Genomic DNA, 10,864 nt, shown 5'->3' with positions numbered 1-10,864 from the left:
ATAGTTTGCCTTAAGATTTAAATTTAATGAATTTCTTAGTAACTTTTTTTGCTCCGTTTGGCATGGTGCCTTGCAACCTAGTCAAGTTGCTTCCTAATTGTCATTATAAAAGTAGAAGCAAAGCCTTCAAGACCATGATTAAGTAAACATTACCTATGAAAGACTTTTCAGTCTGTCAATAACTTTTTCTCATGTTGTTTTCTTTTCCACAAAGCAATTGGCAAAAAATTAGGTTTACTTGATCTTTAGAAAAACAGATGTTTCTTTTGAACTTAGAAAGTTCTATACTATCTCATTATTTTTATCCCCAGGCTAGACATGGATAGAAACATGCTTAAGAACGGCCATACTGATTCAGAATTTACGAGAATTAGACATACATTCATATATATGTGAACCATTTCAAACAAAAAAGGCTCACAGAAGACTAGACACAATACTTAAAGAGAAAAACACTGAGTCTTTATGGTAAAATTTAGAAACATCTACACTACAGAGAAATTTGTAAAAACCCTTCAGAAATTGAGTAGATGATCTTAAAAGGAGCAAGAATGATATTGCCATCTGACTTCCCAAAGGCTACACTGAAAGAATTGAGTCAAGAACTTAGACCTAAAATTGTATAACTTAAATGCAAGAGTGCCATAAAAATATTCTGATACATAAGGCCTAAGAAATTTAGCCATAATAAATGAACATTTTGAGAATTCTTGGAAGAAGTATAAAGAGGTAATATAGCATAGCAAAGAATAGTAAGTTTGAAATTCAGCTCTACCATTTAATATTATATAATGAGCTAAAATAAGACATTTAACCACTTTCAACTGCAATTTCTTTATCCCTAAACCAGGAATAATGGTAGTATATATACTAAAGGGCTATGATAATTAAATGAGCTAATGTATTTCATACATTTATGATACTGCTATCACAATAGCATGCATTCTATTAGTGTTGTTTATAAAACCCTACAACCGACATCATAATTATTGGTGAAAAGAAGATAAATGTATATGGATTGGTCAATAAGGAGTTTAAATGTCTTTATTCACAAATGATAAATTTTATATATTAATACAAAAAACCCCAAGGATTTCACCCCTTTGACCCCCACAAAAGCTGCTAAAACTAAAAGATAAATTTAGCAAGATCTTGGGATATAAAATTAATATATAAAATAATTTAATTCTATATACTAACAAAAATAATTGCAAAATAAAATTGAATAAAAATATCATTTATAATATCCAAATAAAGAAGAAAATTAGGTTTAAATTTTATTAAAGATGTTTAAGATTTCCCACACTTAAAACTATAAAATATTACTATGAAAAAAACCTAAGTAAATGGAGATATATGCCATTTTGTAGATTTAAAAAGTCAATATTGTTAGGATGTCAAATTTTCCAAAATTTATCTATAATTTAACATGATCTTAATAACAATTCTAACAAGATATTTTTTAAATGGCATTTTATTTACACTACCTAATTTCAAATCTCACTACAAAATCACAAAAATCCGACTATGATATAAAACTACAGTAATTAAAGTATTACCATAGGAGACCAATGAACTAGATGAGAGTTGTAGAAATAAATCCAAATATACATAGTTTATTGCTTTTCAACAAATGTTCCAACACTATTCAATGGAACATAGAACAACCCTTTAAACAATTTATGATGAAACAACTGTATAAATATGTGGAATAAAATTAACTTTGATCCTTACTTTATACCATGTAACAAATTAATTCAAATGAATAATTAATTATTCTACATCTAAAATTAACATTGTCAAACCTCTGAAAGAAAACATAAGACAATATTTTTGTGGCCTTGTTGTCTGTCAAAAATGTCTTAGAATTTTAAAATAGCATTAATTATAAAATTTTTAAAAATTGTGAATTATAATTAACCAAAATCAAAATATCCTGCTTTTCAGAAGACACCATTAATAATATGTAAATACAACCCACAGGCTAGTAGAAAATACATATTTCTGACAAATAACCAATATCCACGATATGTGAAGAAACTTCTACTGTTGCTATAGTTTGGATATTTGATCCCTACAAAATTCATGTTGAAATTTGTTTCCCAATGTTGGCAGTGGGGCTTAAAGGGAGAGGTGTTTGAGTCATGAGAGTAGAGCCCTCATGAATAGATTAATGCTTTGAGGAGGGCAGGGAGTGAGTTCTCACTCTAATAGTTCCTACAGTGCTGACTGTTTAAAAGAGCTGGCGCCTCTCCTCTCACTTTCTCTTGCTTCCTCTCTCACCACGTGTCTTTGCACATGCTGGTTCCCCTGCACCTTCCAACATGTGGAAGCAGCAGGAGACCCTCACCAGATGCAGATGTTGACCCCATGCTTCTTGTACAGCCTGAAGAGCCATGGGCCAAATAAACCTCTTTTCTTTAAAAATTACCCAGCCTCAAGTATTTTTTTATAGTAACACAAACTAAGACAACTATTTAAAAATAAACTCCAAATAAACTAGACACATCTATTTGAACTGAGTACTATTGAAGAATAATCCTGATGTAACAGCACCAGTGTGCCATATGAAACCTCCTCTCAGCCTTCTTCCAGTAGACATACATCACTAACACAGACTAAGAGCCTAAATGTGAAATGAAGTAACCAAACATTCTTGGACATTGTCAGATACTGGTTCCTAATTACTATAAATTTCTGAAGACATAAAATATGCCTGTGTTCCATTAATCAGATTTTGGGTTGTGAGATGATGAATGATATTTTGATCTGTATTATCTTTGTCTTCAATGGAACCCTAAAACTATCCAACCATTCTCCACAGTTTCTAAGATAATAATTAGAAGTGATACCTCAACAACTGATAGGAAAAAAAATGTTGAACAGTGTTACCCTTCCTGTGATGATCAGGAGGTTATTTCAGACAGAGGAGTCAAGTAGCATCCTGTTTGAGATGTAAAAAAACCTCTTGGATTCCAAATTTCCACAGGCAGAAACCAGGCTGAAAAAGCTATTGAGATGTTTATAAGGATCATTTTATCAGAAGTAGCCAATGACTATGATGGAAAAAGGAGATGTGTCAAAGGATGGAGCTGTGGCCAACAGTAGCCTGGTGAGCCACTTTTAGGAAGAACATTACGTTCCTCCTTGCAAGGTTTGACTAATGCGATTTCAAAATGGACCAGTATTGCTATGTGCTTCTCATTCTTTCCCTATTCAATGGAGAATGTTCATGCTGCCTCTGCTTTGCCACCATATTTTGGGTATATGGGTACAGATAAGTTGTCTTTGTTATTTAATAGGTTTCAGGATCAAGAGACTACAATTTTTCAAATTTTCAACCTCCTTATATAACTACCCTTTTACTCTGTAACTTTGCAATTTCAACCACCAAAGAGGTGGAGGATATCTCTGTGCTAAACTTGTATGTTATAAGATGTGATACAACTTGAAAAACACTTTCACCTTTTTTCTTTTCTATTTTTCTCTGCTTTTGCCATAAGAACATGCCTGGGGAAGCCTGCTGTTGAATAAAGTACACGAAGCAGAAGGGCTTCTTCTAAGTCTTTCCAACTGAGAACATCCAAGATCAATGAACCCATAGCAGACCTCCAGTCATGTGAGTGAGCTTAGCCAAGACAAAGAGCAGCCTAGCAGAATCCAGAAAAAAATTGCTGATTTATAGTCTCTTAAGTAAACAAATGCTTATTGTCTTAAGCTACTCAACTTTGGGGTATTATTAAGCAGTATTTTATTAATACAGAATCCCTTGATATTTTTGACAAAATAGAAAATCTAAATGTAAACCTAATCATTACTGCCACTAAGGACCCAAAATAGAAATTTTGTCTGATACAAAAAAAGGTTGAATCTTAGTGACTATGGATTACTATAAATTTTATTAAGAAATGAGTCTAATTATAGGTACCTTGCATAAATGCTCTCTCCCTACAGGAATAAAATCCACAATATCTAATATGTAGCTGTTGAGCTATCATATGCTTTAATTTTTTTCCATTTTTCATAAGTATACCACACTGGAAACAGCTCGCTTTTGTGTGACAAAGATAGCAATAAACTTTAATATTCTACTCTAGGAACAGGTCAGCTCTCTGAAATGACACTTTAGTTTATAGGAAAATTAACTGCCTCACCTTCAGAGGACAGCATGCTCATCCACTGTATTGATGCGTTAACTTTAAAAGACGTAGACTGCAAAAGATATCAGGTGTGTTTTAGAGGTTTTGGTAAGATAATTTTTTACCAAATTAGAGCTAGAGCATATAAGGAAAAAATGGGGTCTTTAAACTCCTTAAACTTTCTGAGGATTTTTAGCATGCTGAACTATCACATCCAAAATGAAAGAACAAATTCTTGAGCCCCCTAAAACTGAGGGAGAAAGGTGTCACAGTTGTGGACCACGTGCTTAGATGAGCCATTAAGTGGCCAGTAGGTCTTCCACAGAAACTCAAAATGCCCATACACAAATCATCCACTTGTACTTTACTGAAGAGAACCAATTTTGCTCAAGATGGAAAGCTTTTTAAGGCACAGTGACTTTATACAGAACAAAATGTTTAAGGCTTCTTTTTCTCTGAATGAGGCCATTGGAACTCCAAGGACAAAGACATAGGCATAAAAGAACAGCTACACTATCCTATCTTCTCCAGACCTCTACTTTGGCTTTATTAAACTTTGAAGAAGAGTTAGGAGATAAAAGTGATGTAAGTGAATATCTTCCTGAATATATTTCTGAAGTACCTTGATCGATACATTAGCACCTATATTTCTAAATCAATATTTGTAATGTACCTAGATAGGTGCCCAACACATAAAAATCATTGAATATATGTTAACTCTGTTATTTTTGGTACAATACATGGTTATTCAGTGCCCACTAGCAGTAATTCATCATGTGAGAGCTCTCTATCTAGTGGAATGTGTGTGGAATGTGGTATTGAACAATGTCATTTCTGAAAACTAGTTTGGAAAAAAAATTGGATAGTCTGCATGGTATAAACATTTTGTATCCAATGTTTAAGAACTTTAAAGATCATCAACTATTAAATTATTTTATTTTAAAATCTCTTGTTTTTATATATGTAGTTATGATGTGTGATCACTTATAGGTTCAGTCAGTAGAAAAAAAGCTTAAAGATAGGTACTGTATCCTAAATTTTTCAAATATTAAGCAAATGTCTGTGTTCCTTTTGGAGAAACTAGCAACATATTTTATTAAAATAAATCATAAAATTTCCCAATAAACTAGTGCATGAAGATAGTTCAAACTACCACCAGGTGGCAGCACATCCCCATGCTAACACCAGTACTTGGCCTAGTGAGTGGTCAGAAAGAAATCATGGTGGCCTCCTGAGTAAGTTGTTCCCATTAAATCCTAAATGTTTGATATAGGAAGAACTTCAGGATCAACTTAGCCCAAATTTCTCTTTATATTCCAAGAGGAAGCTGAGTTTCTGAAAAATTAGATGATTTGTCCAAAGTCAAAAAATAGTGACAGAACTTAGAACTTGATCTTCTAGTTCCCAGGGCAGACTCCCTCACAGTATTCTAAACCTTCATCATATACTTCATCTACCCCATACCCTCTATGGATTATTATTTCTAACAGAAATGATACTATGTAATGATAAAATATGTAAACTGAGCAGTGAGCAAATTTTTTCTTAGGTCCTTCTAACCTTTTTCTACTTCCAGCTCTCCCTGACCTAACACTCTCCTTTCAGGACCTTTCCACTTTCTAACCTCTCTCTCTCCACAACATAGGAGAGATTCTGATATCAACAGTCTTTTACATATTTTGGCTTAACTTCATTGGTTTAACTATAAAATTAATAGATATCTTTCCTATTAAAGTAATATTAGGCTACAGAAGAAGATAAACCTTTTACTTGACTTCAAAATAAGATTCTCCTTAAGGCTAAACCCATTCAGATGACAAACTTTCCTGGTTTTCCTGGACCCAAGAGATTTCCCAAGAGGTTTCCCAAATTTCAGTTCTAAAAAGGCAAAGTCCTGAACTTGGCAACCAGAATAGCTGGTCACCTTAGTTTATTTATATGGGACTGGGGGGTTGTGGCATGATGTTCAATGTGATGGACTAGACAAACCAAAATGCATCTGACCATCCCCTTTTCTCTCTCCTGCTCTCTCTCACTTTAGCTCAGCCAACATAGAAAGCACTACTATATATAAGGGACTGCTATGGTTTGAATGTTTATCCCTGCAAAACTCATTTCTTGGAAACTTAATCACCAATGCAACAATGTTGGGAGGTGGGGGGCTAATGGGAGACGTTTAGGGTCATGGGAGTGGAGCCACAATACAAATGACTTTGAGGAGTGGGTTTCCCTTCTGCTCCTGTGCCATGTGAGAAACAACATTGCTCCCCTCTGGAAGAGGGACCATGTAGGGTACCCTCTTGGAAGCAGAGGTGGGGCTCTCACCAGACACCTGCCCGCACCTTGATTTTGGACTTCCCAGCCTCCAGAACTGTGAGAAATAAACTACTGTTTTAAATAAATTACCCAGTACCAGGTATTCTGTTATAGCAGCACAGAACAAACAAACAAGATAGACACTATGCCAAGCCACAGGAATGCAAGGACAAAATATAGTACCTCTACCCTAAGTAGGGTAGCAAGCATATGCACAAATAAGATTCCTGAATAATATTTTTACTACATCTGCTTTAGGAAAATTCCCACACCAACTTGGCTTATTTTATAACTATAGCACATCAAACATGTATACACCATTTTCATGCTTATCTCTAACAAAGCATAGTCATTTTTTCAAAACTGTAGAGAACCTGTAATAATAGCTAACTTTTGCTAAATTCTTACCAATTTTCTAGATTTCTGCTATGTGACTCTAACAATAACCCTTTGAGGGAAAATCTGTTACTGTTTTCATGCTTCAACCAGTAAATTGAAGCCTTAAAGAATATGGGTAACTTACTCAAGATCACACAATTAATAGTGGAAAAGTAGGTTTCAAGCCCAAATCTGCTGACTCTAGAGCCTGTGCCCTTTCCCACTTCATAACACCACTTCTCACCTAGAGTGGATCTTGTTCTGTCTAGAACTTTCTGTATTAATGGAAATGTCTTGTGTCCTATATCTGCTGTGTCTAAGAGAGTAGCCACTAACCAAAAATAACTATCAAATATTTGAAATATTGACTTATGTGACAGAGGGACTGAATTTTTAATTTTATTTCTTAGAAATCAATTTAAATAGTCACACGTGCTGATGGCTACTGTATCAGACAGCACAGGCACAGGTCTGTATTATATCATGTGGTATATTAAAGAATATCACCGTAGAATAATGAAAAGAGAATGGACATTAGTGCAGGCTGTTCGGTCTGCAATCCCTGCCCATACCGCTGAACCAGCTGTGAGAATTAGAGTAACATTTTTTTCCTTAAATCTTTCTGAGACTCAATTGTCTCATCTATAAAATGAGGATAATTATAACTACACCAGACTATTACTGTAAGTTTTAAAGAGATAGATGTTAGTATTTGGCACTAATAATCACTAAACATGTTTCATTTGCCCCTTAAAGGTCTAAAAGTGGTTGCATAAGCTCCACTTCGCACTTCTTCCAATATTTGACAACCAAAGGCAGACAATTCTTCTGTATCTCTCCCACTGTGATATAATTTTGTTTTTTTCATTGCATTATCTCTTTAGAATTGTTGGCATTAAAATTAGAATGACAGATGTAAAATACCCCACAGTTATCTCAGTGACCAGAGCATGGTAATGCTCAACAAATGTTTTTGCCCCCTTGACTCCCTCAGGCAGGACTTAAAATAATTTGTCTTTTAAAAACCCACAGAACACCCTTGATGGAAGGGGTGGGGGTGAGTAACTTTTACTTCTCTGAGGTCAAAGGATAACTGAATTCTCACTTTGGGCTCAGGCATATTCAGTAAACAAGAGCTATACTGTCATTTGATACATGAGTATATTTTAGAGTGGTTGAAAAAAAAAGTGTGATCTGTGGGAAAGTACCTGGCTAGTAATGTGAAAAGGCCAGGCTCTAGTTTTATTTTGATCCTAGTCTGTTCTGTGGTAAGTCACTTTCTCATTCTGTGCCTCAGATTTCCAAGCTGGGAAGTGGGTAGAATCACTTCCAATTTTCTCAGAATTCTGTTAGGATTAAGTTCTTTAAATATGTGAATCCTCTTATTAGTATAACTTACATTTTCATATTAATAATTTATCTTGATCATCTACCATAGCATCATACATTATATAAATTATATTTTAAAACACTTTTATAAACTGTAAAGCATTAATAATTATGTGAAACAGAAAATATCATCCTCGTTTTACCAGTCTGGAAATGGATTTTCAACAAATTGATTTATCTATACCACACTCAAGTCCAAAATCTTCAACCATACAAATCACTAACTTTATCATGCCCTTTCATAGAAACATGTGTAGCGAATGAATTTAGTAGGTTTAGCCTTTCACAAAAGTATGATTAATGCTTCCCAAGAACTTGCTTGAATGACAAGTTTTACAAGTCGCTGGACTCCAGCTGAGTGGGGACTGGTCAGGGAATGTGGGCTGGTGGACTGGACTATCTGGCTCCTGTTCCTCCTTCCTGTTCTCCCTCTGTCTCTGACAGACATCCTGCAGAGAAAGAAGTTGAGGACCAGTCTTTGCAAGCTGTAGTTCCCACTGCAAGCCACCAGGTGGCCACCCAGTCCGGTCCTGTTGGGGCTGGTGTAAATGGCTTGGAGGGCTGAGGATTTTCATAGTTAATGGCCCCAGAGGGAGGTGGGTGGGCCAGGGCTGCACGTGGGGGAACAGACTCTCAACAGCACGGCTAAGCCCTGAGGTTTAATCACTTGTTCATAAGTAGACTAGGAAACAAAATCACCGCAGACCCCTGTCCTTTCCACATCCTGGTCATTCCTGCTGCTACAGGATCCTTCACTGGGACCCCCGACATCCAAATATCAGGGGTCTATTAGGATCATTCCAGCCCTTAAACATTTTAGAAATCATGTCTCAGAACTCAAGAATCAGGTTAAGGTCTCAGCCCTGGGCCGAAGGGAGGTGTTGACCCCATCCCAGAACCTATTAGATCAGGAAAGACCCCTGTTTGAAGTTACAAAAAGAAGCTGGCCAGGAGGACACAGCAGGGACAGAGTAACCTACACAGAAGCTTCTGAGGGTAGTGGGGAACATGGAAAATAAGACTTTGTCCAAGAAATAAGCTTTTTATTTCTTATTTGTTTCCTTAGCCCAAATTTGCAAAAGCCTGGCTATAAATTAACCCATGATATTTATACCACCCTTGGGTATTTTCTTCCACCTGGTAGGAAAGTCTGACACTCAGCCCTCCTGGTTTCTCCTCAGTGGCTCCTTCCTCAAACTGTTGCTGCTGCTGAGTCGTCTGTCACCCTCCCAGCCACTGCAGCCCTCTCTGGACAGCTGAGCTCCCAGCAAGCTCGGGCCCAGGCCCAGGCCCAGGGATGGATGCTGTAGTTGCAGAAGGGTCTCTGCTAACTTCGGAGAGAAGAGATGGAAGAAAGAGGCTCATTTTAAACTTCACAGAAGTAAAGAAGACTCTAGACAGGTTGGTTCTAATTCAAATAAATATGTACGGGACAGATACTATGAGTAAGACACTATTTTTAAAAACTAGTCCTTGCCCCACAATAATCACAAATTATGCCCTTAATGAAGGAGTTAGAAGAAACTATAGAATCTGTAACACTTTACCAATCAATCAATACATGTTAAAGATCATTGAATAAAAGCACTTTAACTTTATACATGAATAAATTGAGATACAAAGTTGGAAGATGAAAAGGTATTTAAATTCACTGTGTGTGTGTGTGTGTGTGTGTGTGTGTGTGTGTGTGTGTGTGTGTGTAGTGAGGGGGGAGGAAAATTCCTCTTCACCCCCAGATGAAAGACCGACTCACAATAAGGCATATTAATAAGAGAAAGAGATTATAAATCTATTTACCCTATGCATGGGGATAATAACAGAATGATTATTCAATTTCCCAATGGGGTCCAAAAGTAAATATACCCTCATTTTAGAGTAGAGGGGGAGATAAGGAATATAGGTAATTCTGTTGAGGGGCAATAAATGGTTACTAGGGAGGAAAATAGATCCTTGGGAAAATGAATGGATTAATGGGAGATACACATTGACTTGTAAATGATTCTCTTTATGTATATACCCGCCCCCCCTCCCCCCCTCCCCAATACTCTATTACTGTAGTACCTATGTGTCCACTTAGGTGCTACTCAGTTAATACCAGTTTGCTGGAGAATATATCTGGTGCTTGTTTTTCCATTCTTGGGATACTTCACTTAGTAGTATGGGTTCCAGCTCTAACCAGGAAAATATAAGATGTGCTATATCACCATTGTTTCTTAGAGCTGAGTAGTACTCCATGGTATACATATACCACATTTTATTAATTCATTCTTGAATTGATGGGCACTTGGGCTGTTTCCACAGCCTTGCAATTATGAATTGTGCTGCTATGAACATTCGAGTGCAGGTGTCTTTTTTGTAGAATGTCATTGGATCATTTGGGTAGATGCCCAGCAATGGGATTGCTGGATCAAATGGTAGATTCACTTGTATCGCTTTAAGGTATCTCCATATTGCTTTCCACAGAGGTTGAACTAGTTTGCAGTCCCACCAGCAGTGTAGGAGTGTTCCTCTCTCTCCACATCCACGCCAGCATTTGTTATTTGGAGACTTTTTGATAAAGGCCATTCTCACTGGAGTTAAGTGATGTCTCATTGTAGTTTTGATTTGCATTTCCCTGATGATTAGGGATGTTGAGCATTTTT

The sequence above is a fragment of the Microcebus murinus genome, chromosome 10 (genome assembly GCF_040939455.1).
Source record: "Microcebus murinus isolate Inina chromosome 10, M.murinus_Inina_mat1.0, whole genome shotgun sequence".
NCBI lineage: Eukaryota > Metazoa > Chordata > Mammalia > Primates > Cheirogaleidae > Microcebus > Microcebus murinus.
Note: the sequence above shows the minus strand (reverse complement) of the source record.